The sequence below is a fragment of the Canis aureus genome, chromosome 35 (assembly GCF_053574225.1).
Source record: "Canis aureus isolate CA01 chromosome 35, VMU_Caureus_v.1.0, whole genome shotgun sequence".
NCBI lineage: Eukaryota > Metazoa > Chordata > Mammalia > Carnivora > Canidae > Canis > Canis aureus.
In genome coordinates, this window is record NC_135645.1 from 31,701,263 (window position 1) to 31,713,372 (window position 12,110).

The following is a 12,110-nucleotide window of genomic DNA, read 5'->3' on the forward strand; positions in this document are numbered from 1 at the left end:
CGAATCGAAAAGAATCCAATCGAATCGAATGGAGAAGAATCAAATCGAACCGAATCGAAAAGAACTGAATCGAAAAGAATCGAATCGAAGAGAATCTAATCGAAACGAAAAGAATCAAATCGAATCCAAAAGAATAGAATCGAAACGAAAAGAGGCGAATCGAATCGAATCGAAAAGAAGCGAATAGAAAAAAATCGAATCGAATCGAATCGAAAAGAATCGAATTGAAAAGAATAGAATCGAAAAATTCGAATCGAATCAAATCGAAATGAATCGAATCGAATTAAATCGGTTGAAAAGATCGAATCAAAAAACATCAAAGAGAATCGAAACGAATCGAAACGAATCGAAACGAATCAAATCGAATTGAAAAGAATCGTATCAAATCAAATCTAAAAGAATCGAATCGAATCGAATCAAAAAGAATGGAATCGAATTGAATCGCATCGAAAAGAATCGATCGAATCGGATTGAATCGAAAAGAATCGAATCGAATCGAAGAATCGAATCGAATCGAATCGAAATTAATCGAAAAGAATCGAATCGAATCGAATCGAAAAGAATTGAATCGAAGAATATCAAATCGAATTGAAAAGAATTGACTCAAATCGAAAAGAATCGAATCGAAACACAAAGAATCGAATCGAATCGAATTCGAAAGAATCGAATTGAATTGAAATGAGAAGAATCGAATCGAATTGCATCGAATCGAAAATAATTGAATCGAATTGAATAAAAAATAATCAAATCGAGTCGAATGAAAAATAATTGGAATTGAATCGAATCGATAATCGAACCGAATCGAATCAAATCGAGTCGAATCGAAAATAATCGAATCGAATCAAATGGATTCAAAAACAATGAAATCGAATCGAATCGAAAAGAATCGAATTGAATCGAAAAGAATCAAACCGAATCAAAAGGAATCGAAAAGAATTGAATCAAGAAGAATCGAAATGAATTGAATCGAGTAGAATCAAATCGAAGCTAGGGTAAAAGAGTCGAATCGAATCAAAAATTATCTAAATCAATCCAATGAAATCCAAAAGAATTGAATCGAATCGAATCGAAAAGAATCGAATCGAAATGTAACAAATGGAATCCAAATGATCGAATCGAATCAAATCGAAAAGAATCGAATCGAAAAGAATCGAATTGAATTGAATCGATTCGAGAAGAATCGAATCGAAAAGAATCGAATCGTATCGAATCGAATCGAAAAGAATCGAATCGAAGAGAATATAATCGAAACGAAAAGAATCGAATCGAATCGAATTGAAAAGAATTGAATCGAATCGAAAAGAATCGAATCGAAATGAAAAGAATCGAATCGAATCGATCGAAATGATCGAATTGAAAAGTATCGAGTTGAATCGAATCAAATCGAAAAGAATCAAATCGAATCGTATCGAATCAAAAAGAATCAAATCAAATCGAATCGAAAAGAATAGAATCGTATTTCATTGAATCAAAAAGAATTGAATCGAAAAGAATCGAGGCGAATCAAAACGAATCGAATCAAATCGAAAAGAACCGTATCAATTTGAATCGAAAATAATCGGATCGGATCTTATATACTTGAATCAAAAAGAATCGAGTCGATTCAAATCAAAAAAATCAAACCGAATAGAAAAGAATCGAATCGAAAAGAAAAGAATCGATTCAAATCGAAAACCGAAAGGAATCAAAACGATTCGAATGGATACGAAACGAATCGAATCGAAAATAATAGAATCGGATCGCACCGAATCGAAATGAAAATAATCAAATGGAATCGAATTGAAAATAACCGAATCAAATCAAATCGAAAATAATTGAAGCGGGGATCCCTGGGTGGCGCAGCGGTTTAGTGCCTGCCTTTGGCCCAGGGCGCGATCCTGGAGACCCGGGATCAAATCCCACATAGGGCTCCCGGTGCTTGGAGCTTGCTTCTCCCTCTGCCTATGTCTCTGCCTCTCTCTCTCTGTGACTATCATAAATAAATAAAAAATTTAGAAAAAAAAAGAAAATAATCGAAGCGAATCTAATAGAAAATAATCGATTCGCATTGAATCGAATCGAAAAACATCGAAATGAATTGAATTGAAAATAATGAAATCGAATGGAAAATAATCGAATCGAAAGTAATCTTACCGAATCGAAAATAATCGAATCGAATCGAATCGAAAATAATTGAACCGAGTCGATCGAATTGAGTTGAAAATAATCGAATCGAACCGAATTGAATCGAAAATAATCGAATCGAATCGAATAGAAAAGAATCGAATGGAATCGAAAAGAATCGAATCATATCGAATTGAATCGAAAAGAATCGAATCGTATCGAATGGAATCGAAAACAATCGAATCATATCGAATTGAATCGAAAAGAATCGAATGAAGAGAACCGAAAAGAATCGAATCGAATACAATCGAAAAGAATCGTATCGAATCGAATCGAATTGAATCGAAAAAATCGATTCTAATCGAATTGAATTGAATAGAACCGAATCGAACAGTACCGAGTCGAATTGATAAGATTCGAATCAAATAAAATCGAAAAGAATCTAATTGAAACGAAAAGAATCCAATCGAATCGAATTGAAAGGAATCGAATCGAAAAAATCGAATCGAAAAGAATCGAGTTGAGTTGAATCGAATCGAATCATATCGAATCGAAAAGAATCGAATCGAATCGAATGGAATTGAAAAGAATCGAATCGAACTGAATCGAAAAGAATCGAATCGAACTGAATAGAAAAGAATCGAATCGAAATGTAACAAATTGAATCCAAATGATCGAATCGAATCAAATCGAAAACAATCGAATCGAAACGAAAAGAATCGAATAGAATCGAACTGAAAATAATCGAATCGAATCGAATCGAACAGAATTGAATCGAACGAAAAGAATCTTATCGAATCGAATCGAAAAGAATCCAATCGAATCGAATGGAGAAGAATCAAATCGAACCGAATCGAAAAGAACTGAATCGAAAAGAATCGAATCGAAGAGAATCTAATCGAAACGAAAAGAATCAAATCGAATCCAAAAGAATAGAATCGAAACGAAAAGAGGCGAATCGAATCGAATCGAAAAGAAGCGAATAGAAAAAAATCGAATCGAATCGAATCGAAAAGAATCGAATTGAAAAGAATAGAATCGAAAAATTCGAATCGAATCAAATCGAAATGAATCGAATCGAATTAAATCGGTTGAAAAGATCGAATCAAAAAACATCAAAGAGAATCGAAACGAATCGAAACGAATCGAAACGAATCAAATCGAATTGAAAAGAATCGTATCAAATCAAATCTAAAAGAATCGAATCGAATCGAATCAAAAAGAATGGAATCGAATTGATTCGCATCGAAAAGAATCGATCGAATCGGATTGAATCGAAAAGAATCGAATCGAATCGAAGAATCGAATCGAATCGAATCGAAATTAATCGAAAAGAATCGAATCGAATCGAATCGAAAAGAATTGAATCGAAGAATATCAAATCGAATTGAAAAGAATTGACTCAAATCGAAAAGAATCGAATCGAAACACAAAGAATCGAATCGAATCGAATTCGAAAGAATCGAATTGAATTGAAATGAGAAGAATCGAATCGAATTGCATCGAATCGAAAATAATTGAATCGAATTGAATAAAAAATAATCAAATCGAGTCGAATGAAAAATAATTGGAATTGAATCGAATCGATAATCGAACCGAATCGAATCAAATCGAGTCGAATCGAAAATAATCGAATCGAATCAAATGGATTCAAAAACAATGAAATCGAATCGAATCGAAAAGAATCGAATTGAATCGAAAAGAATCAAACCGAATCAAAAAGAATCGAAAAGAATTGAATCAAGAAGAATCGAAATGAATTGAATCGAGTAGAATCAAATCGAATCTAGGGTAAAAGAGTCGAATCGAATCAAAAATTATCTAAATCAATCCAATGAAATCCAAAAGAATTGAATCGAATCGAATCGAAAAGAATCGAATCGAAATGTAACAAATGGAATCCAAATGATCGAATCGAATCAAATCGAAAAGAATCGAATCGAAAAGAATCGAATTGAATTGAATCGATTCGAGAAGAATCGAATCGAAAAGAATCGAATCGTATCGAATCGAATCGAATCGAAAAGAATCGAATCGAAGAGAATATAATCGAAACGAAAAGAATCGAATCGAATCGAATCAAAAAGAATCGAATCGAAACGACAAGAGGCGAATCGAATCGAATCGAAAAGAATCGAATCGAAACGACAAGAGGCGAATCGAATCGAATCGAAAAGAATCAAATTGAAAAGAATCGAATCGAATTGAAAAGAATCGAATCGAAAAAATCGAATCGAATCGTATCGAATCGAAAAGAATCGAATCGAAAAGAATAGAATCGAATGGAATCGAATCGAAAAGAATCAATCGAATCGAATTGAATAGAAAAGAATCGAATAGATTCGAATCGACACGAATCAAAGAGTCGAAACGAATCGAATCGTATCAAAGCGAAAAGAATCGAATCGAATCGAACTGAATCGAAAAGAATCGAATCGAACAGACCAAAAAGAATCGAATCGAAGAGAATCGTATCGAATCGAATTGAATAGAACCGAAAGAATCGAATCGATTCCAATAGACCTGAATCGAAAAGAATCGAATCGAACAGTATCGAATCTAATTGAAATGAATCGAAAAAAATAAAATAGAAGAGAATCAAATCGAAACGAAAAGAATCGAATCGAATCGAATTGAAAAGAATTGAATCGAATCGAAAAGAATCGAATCGAAATGAAAAGAATCGAATCAAATCGATCGAAATGATCGAATTGAAAAGTATCGAGTTGAATCGAATCAAATCGAAAAGAATCAAATCGAATCGTATCGAATCAAAAAGAATCAAATCAAATCGAATCGAAAAGAATAGAATCGTATTTCATTGAATCAAAAAGAATTGAATCGAAAAGAATCGAGGCGAATCAAAACGAATCGAATCAAATCGAAAAGAACCGTATCAATTTGAATCGAAAATAATCGGATCGGATCTTATATACTTGAATCAAAAAGAATCGAGTCGATTCAAATCAAAAAAATCAAACCGAATAGAAAAGAATCGAATCGAAAAGAAAAGAATCGATTCAAATCGAAAACCGAAAGGAATCAAAACGATTCGAATGGATACGAAACGAATCGAATCGAAAATAATAGAATCGGATCGCACCGAATCGAAATGAAAATAATCAAATGGAATCGAATTGAAAATAACCGAATCAAATCAAATCGAAAATAATTGAAGCGGGGATCCCTGGGTGGCGCAGCGGTTTAGTGCCTGCCTTTGGCCCAGGGCGCGATCCTGGAGACCCGGGATCAAATCCCACATAGGGCTCCCGGTGCTTGGAGCTTGCTTCTCCCTCTGCCTATGTCTCTGCCTCTCTCTCTCTGTGACTATCATAAATAAATAAAAAATTTAGAAAAAAAAGAAAATAATCGAAGCGAATCTAATAGAAAATAATCGATTCGCATTGAATCGAATCGAAAAACATCGAAATGAATTGAATTGAAAATAATGAAATCGAATGGAAAATAATCGAATCGAAAGTAATCTTACCGAATCGAAAATAATCGAATCGAATCGAATCGAAAATAATTGAACCGAGTCGATCGAATTGAGTTGAAAATAATCGAATCGAACCGAATTGAATCGAAAATAATCGAATCGAATCGAATAGAAAAGAATCGAATGGAATCGAAAAGAATCGAATCATATCGAATTGAATCGAAAAGAATCGAATGAAGAGAACCGAAAAGAATCGAATCGAATACAATCGAAAAGAATCGTATCGAATCGAATCGAATTGAATCGAAAAAATCGATTCTAATCGAATTGAATTGAATAGAACCGAATCGAACAGTACCGAGTCGAATTGATGATTCGAATCAAATAAAATCGAAAAGAATCTAATTGAAACGAAAAGAATCCAATCGAATCGAATTGAAAGGAATCGAATCGAAAAAATCGAATCGAAAAGAATCGAGTTGAGTTGAATCGAATCGAATCATATCGAATCGAAAAGAATCGAATCGAATCGAATGGAATTGAAAAGAATCGAATCGAACTGAATCGAAAAGAATCGAATCGAACTGAATAGAAAAGAATCGAATCGAAATGTAACAAATTGAATCCAAATGATCGAATCGAATCAAATCGAAAACAATCGAATCGAAACGAAAAGAATCGAATAGAATCGAACTGAAAATAATCGAATCGAATCGAATCGAACAGAATTGAATCGAACGAAAAGAATCTTATCGAATCGAATCGAAAAGAATCCAATCGAATCGAATGGAGAAGAATCAAATCGAACCGAATCGAAAAGAACTGAATCGAAAAGAATCGAATCGAAGAGAATCTAATCGAAACGAAAAGAATCAAATCGAATCCAAAAGAATAGAATCGAAACGAAAAGAGGCGAATCGAATCGAATCGAAAAGAAGCGAATAGAAAAAAATCGAATCGAATCGAATCGAAAAGAATCGAATTGAAAAGAATAGAATCGAAAAATTCGAATCGAATCAAATCGAAATGAATCGAATCGAATTAAATCGGTTGAAAAGATCGAATCAAAAAACATCAAAGAGAATCGAAACGAATCGAAACGAATCGAAACGAATCAAATCGAATTGAAAAGAATCGTATCAAATCAAATCTAAAAGAATCGAATCGAATCGAATCAAAAAGAATGGAATCGAATTGATTCGCATCGAAAAGAATCGATCGAATCGGATTGAATCGAAAAGAATCGAATCGAATCGAAGAATCGAATCGAATCGAATCGAAATTAATCGAAAAGAATCGAATCGAATCGAATCGAAAAGAATTGAATCGAAGAATATCAAATCGAATTGAAAAGAATTGACTCAAATCGAAAAGAATCGAATCGAAACACAAAGAATCGAATCGAATCGAATTCGAAAGAATCGAATTGAATTGAAATGAGAAGAATCGAATCGAATTGCATCGAATCGAAAATAATTGAATCGAATTGAATAAAAAATAATCAAATCGAGTCGAATGAAAAATAATTGGAATTGAATCGAATCGATAATCGAACCGAATCGAATCAAATCGAGTCGAATCGAAAATAATCGAATCGAATCAAATGGATTCAAAAACAATGAAATCGAATCGAATCGAAAAGAATCGAATTGAATCGAAAAGAATCAAACCGAATCAAAAAGAATCGAAAAGAATTGAATCAAGAAGAATCGAAATGAATTGAATCGAGTAGAATCAAATCGAAGCTAGGGTAAAAGAGTCGAATCGAATCAAAAATTATCTAAATCAATCCAATGAAATCCAAAAGAATTGAATCGAATCGAATCGAAAAGAATCGAATCGAAATGTAACAAATGGAATCCAAATGATCGAATCGAATCAAATCGAAAAGAATCGAATCGAAAAGAATCGAATTGAATTGAATCGATTCGAGAAGAATCGAATCGAAAAGAATCGAATCGTATCGAATCGAATCGAATCGAAAAGAATCGAATCGAAGAGAATATAATCGAAACGAAAAGAATCGAATCGAATCGAATTGAAAAGAATTGAATCGAATCGAAAAGAATCGAATCGAAATGAAAAGAATCGAATCGAATCGATCGAAATGATCGAATTGAAAAGTATCGAGTTGAATCGAATCAAATCGAAAAGAATCAAATCGAATCGTATCGAATCAAAAAGAATCAAATCAAATCGAATCGAAAAGAATAGAATCGTATTTCATTGAATCAAAAAGAATTGAATCGAAAAGAATCGAGGCGAATCAAAACGAATCGAATCAAATCGAAAAGAACCGTATCAATTTGAATCGAAAATAATCGGATCGGATCTTATATACTTGAATCAAAAAGAATCGAGTCGATTCAAATCAAAAAAATCAAACCGAATAGAAAAGAATCGAATCGAAAAGAAAAGAATCGATTCAAATCGAAAACCGAAAGGAATCAAAACGATTCGAATGGATACGAAACGAATCGAATCGAAAATAATAGAATCGGATCGCACCGAATCGAAATGAAAATAATCAAATGGAATCGAATTGAAAATAACCGAATCAAATCAAATCGAAAATAATTGAAGCGGGGATCCCTGGGTGGCGCAGCGGTTTAGTGCCTGCCTTTGGCCCAGGGCGCGATCCTGGAGACCCGGGATCAAATCCCACATAGGGCTCCCGGTGCTTGGAGCTTGCTTCTCCCTCTGCCTATGTCTCTGCCTCTCTCTCTCTGTGACTATCATAAATAAATAAAAAATTTAGAAAAAAAAAGAAAATAATCGAAGCGAATCTAATAGAAAATAATCGATTCGCATTGAATCGAATCGAAAAACATCGAAATGAATTGAATTGAAAATAATGAAATCGAATGGAAAATAATCGAATCGAAAGTAATCTTACCAAATCGAAAATAATCGAATCGAATCGAATCGAAAATAATTGAACCGAGTCGATCGAATTGAGTTGAAAATAATCGAATCGAACCGAATTGAATCGAAAATAATCGAATCGAATCGAATAGAAAAGAATCGAATGGAATCGAAAAGAATCGAATCATATCGAATTGAATCGAAAAGAATCGAATGAAGATAACCGAAAAGAATCGAATCGAATACAATCGAAAAGAATCGTATCGAATCGAATCGAATTGAATCGAAAAAATCGATTCTAATCGAATTGAATTGAATAGAACCGAATCGAACAGTACCGAGTCGAATTGATGATTCGAATCAAATAAAATCGAAAAGAATCTAATTGAAACGAAAAGAATCCAATCGAATCGAATTGAAAGGAATCGAATCGAAAAAATCGAATCGAAAAGAATCGAGTTGAGTTGAATCGAATCGAATCATATCGAATCGAAAAGAATCGAATCGAATCGAATGGAATTGAAAAGAATCGAATCGAACTGAATCGAAAAGAATCGAATCGAACTGAATAGAAAAGAATCGAATCGAAATGTAACAAATTGAATCCAAATGATCGAATCGAATCAAATCGAAAACAATCGAATCGAAACGAAAAGAATCGAATAGAATCGAACTGAAAATAATCGAATCGAATCGAATCGAACAGAATTGAATCGAACGAAAAGAATCTTATCGAATCGAATCGAAAAGAATCGAATCGAATCGAATGGAGAAGAATCAAATCGAACCAAATCGAAAAGAACTGAATCGAAAAGAATCGAATCGAAGAGAATCTAATCGAAACGAAAAGAATCAAATCGAATCCAAAAGAATAGAATCGAAACGAAAAGAGGCGAATCGAATCGAATCGAAAAGAAGCGAATAGAAAAAAATCGAATCGAATCGAATCGAAAAGAATCGAATTGAAAAGAATAGAATCGAAAAATTCGAATCGAATCAAATCGAAATGAATCGAATCGAATTAAATCGGTTGAAAAGATCGAATCAAAAAACATCAAAGAGAATCGAAACGAATCGAAACGAATCGAAACGAATCAAATCGAATTGAAAAGAATCGTATCAAATCAAATCTAAAAGAATCGAATCGAATCGAATCAAAAAGAATGGAATCGAATTGATTCGCATCGAAAAGAATCGATCGAATCGGATTGAATCGAAAAGAATCGAATCGAATCGAAGAATCGAATCGAATCGAATCGAAATTAATCGAAAAGAATCGAATCGAATCGAATCGAAAAGAATTGAATCGAAGAATATCAAATCGAATTGAAAAGAATTGACTCAAATCGAAAAGAATCGAATCGAAACACAAAGAATCGAATCGAATCGAATTCGAAAGAATCGAATTGAATTGAAATGAGAAGAATCGAATCGAATTGCATCGAATCGAAAATAATTGAATCGAATTGAATAAAAAATAATCAAATCGAGTCGAATGAAAAATAATTGGAATTGAATCGAATCGATAATCGAACCGAATCGAATCAAATCGAGTCGAATCGAAAATAATCGAATCGAATCAAATGGATTCAAAAACAATGAAATCGAATCGAATCGAAAAGAATCGAATTGAATCGAAAAGAATCAAACCGAATCAAAAAGAATCGAAAAGAATTGAATCAAGAAGAATCGAAATGAATTGAATCGAGTAGAATCAAATCGAAGCTAGGGTAAAAGAGTCGAATCGAATCAAAAATTATCTAAATCAATCCAATGAAATCCAAAAGAATTGAATCGAATCGAATCGAAAAGAATCGAATCGAAATGTAACAAATGGAATCCAAATGATCGAATCGAATCAAATCGAAAAGAATCGAATCGAAAAGAATCGAATTGAATTGAATCGATTCGAGAAGAATCGAATCGAAAAGAATCGAATCGTATCGAATCGAATCGAATCGAAAAGAATCGAATCGAAGAGAATATAATCGAAACGAAAAGAATCGAATCGAATCGAATTGAAAAGAATTGAATCGAATCGAAAAGAATCGAATCGAAATGAAAAGAATCGAATCGAATCGATCGAAATGATCGAATTGAAAAGTATCGAGTTGAATCGAATCAAATCGAAAAGAATCAAATCGAATCGTATCGAATCAAAAAGAATCAAATCAAATCGAATCGAAAAGAATAGAATCGTATTTCATTGAATCAAAAAGAATTGAATCGAAAAGAATCGAGGCGAATCAAAACGAATCGAATCAAATCGAAAAGAACCGTATCAATTTGAATCGAAAATAATCGGATCGGATCTTATATACTTGAATCAAAAAGAATCGAGTCGATTCAAATCAAAAAAATCAAACCGAATAGAAAAGAATCGAATCGAAAAGAAAAGAATCGATTCAAATCGAAAACCGAAAGGAATCAAAACGATTCGAATGGATACGAAACGAATCGAATCGAAAATAATAGAATCGGATCGCACCGAATCGAAATGAAAATAATCAAATGGAATCGAATTGAAAATAACCGAATCAAATCAAATCGAAAATAATTGAAGCGGGGATCCCTGGGTGGCGCAGCGGTTTAGTGCCTGCCTTTGGCCCAGGGCGCGATCCTGGAGACCCGGGATCAAATCCCACATAGGGCTCCCGGTGCTTGGAGCTTGCTTCTCCCTCTGCCTATGTCTCTGCCTCTCTCTCTCTGTGACTATCATAAATAAATAAAAAATTTAGAAAAAAAAAGAAAATAATCGAAGCGAATCTAATAGAAAATAATCGATTCGCATTGAATCGAATCGAAAAACATCGAAATGAATTGAATTGAAAATAATGAAATCGAATGGAAAATAATCGAATCGAAAGTAATCTTACCAAATCGAAAATAATCGAATCGAATCGAATCGAAAATAATTGAACCGAGTCGATCGAATTGAGTTGAAAATAATCGAATCGAACCGAATTGAATCGAAAATAATCGAATCGAATCGAATAGAAAAGAATCGAATGGAATCGAAAAGAATCGAATCATATCGAATTGAATCGAAAAGAATCGAATCGTATCGAATGGAATCGAAAACAATCGAATCATATCGAATTGAATCGAAAAGAATCGAATGAAGAGAACCGAAAAGAATCGAATCGAATACAATCGAAAAGAATCGTATCGAATCGAATCGAATTGAATCGAAAAAATCGATTCTAATCGAATTGAATTGAATAGAACCGAATCGAACAGTACCGAGTCGAATTGATAAGATTCGAATCAAATAAAATCGAAAAGAATCTAATTGAAACGAAAAGAATCCAATCGAATCGAATTGAAAAGAATCGAATCGAAAAAATCGAATCGAAAAGAATCGAGTTGAGTTGAATCGAATCGAATCATATCGAATCGAAAAGAATCGAATCGAATCGAATGGAATTGAAAAGAATCGAATCGAACTGAATCGAAAAGAATCGAATCGAACTGAATAGAAAAGAATCGAATCGAAATGTAACAAATTGAATCCAAATGATCGAATCGAATCAAATCGAAAACAATCGAATCGAAACGAAAAGAATCGAATAGAATCGAACTGAAAATAATCGAATCGAATCGAATCGAACAGAATTGAATCGAACGAAAAGAATCTTATCGAATCGAATCGAAAAGAATCGAATCGAATCGAATGGAGAAGAATCAAATCGAACCGAATCGA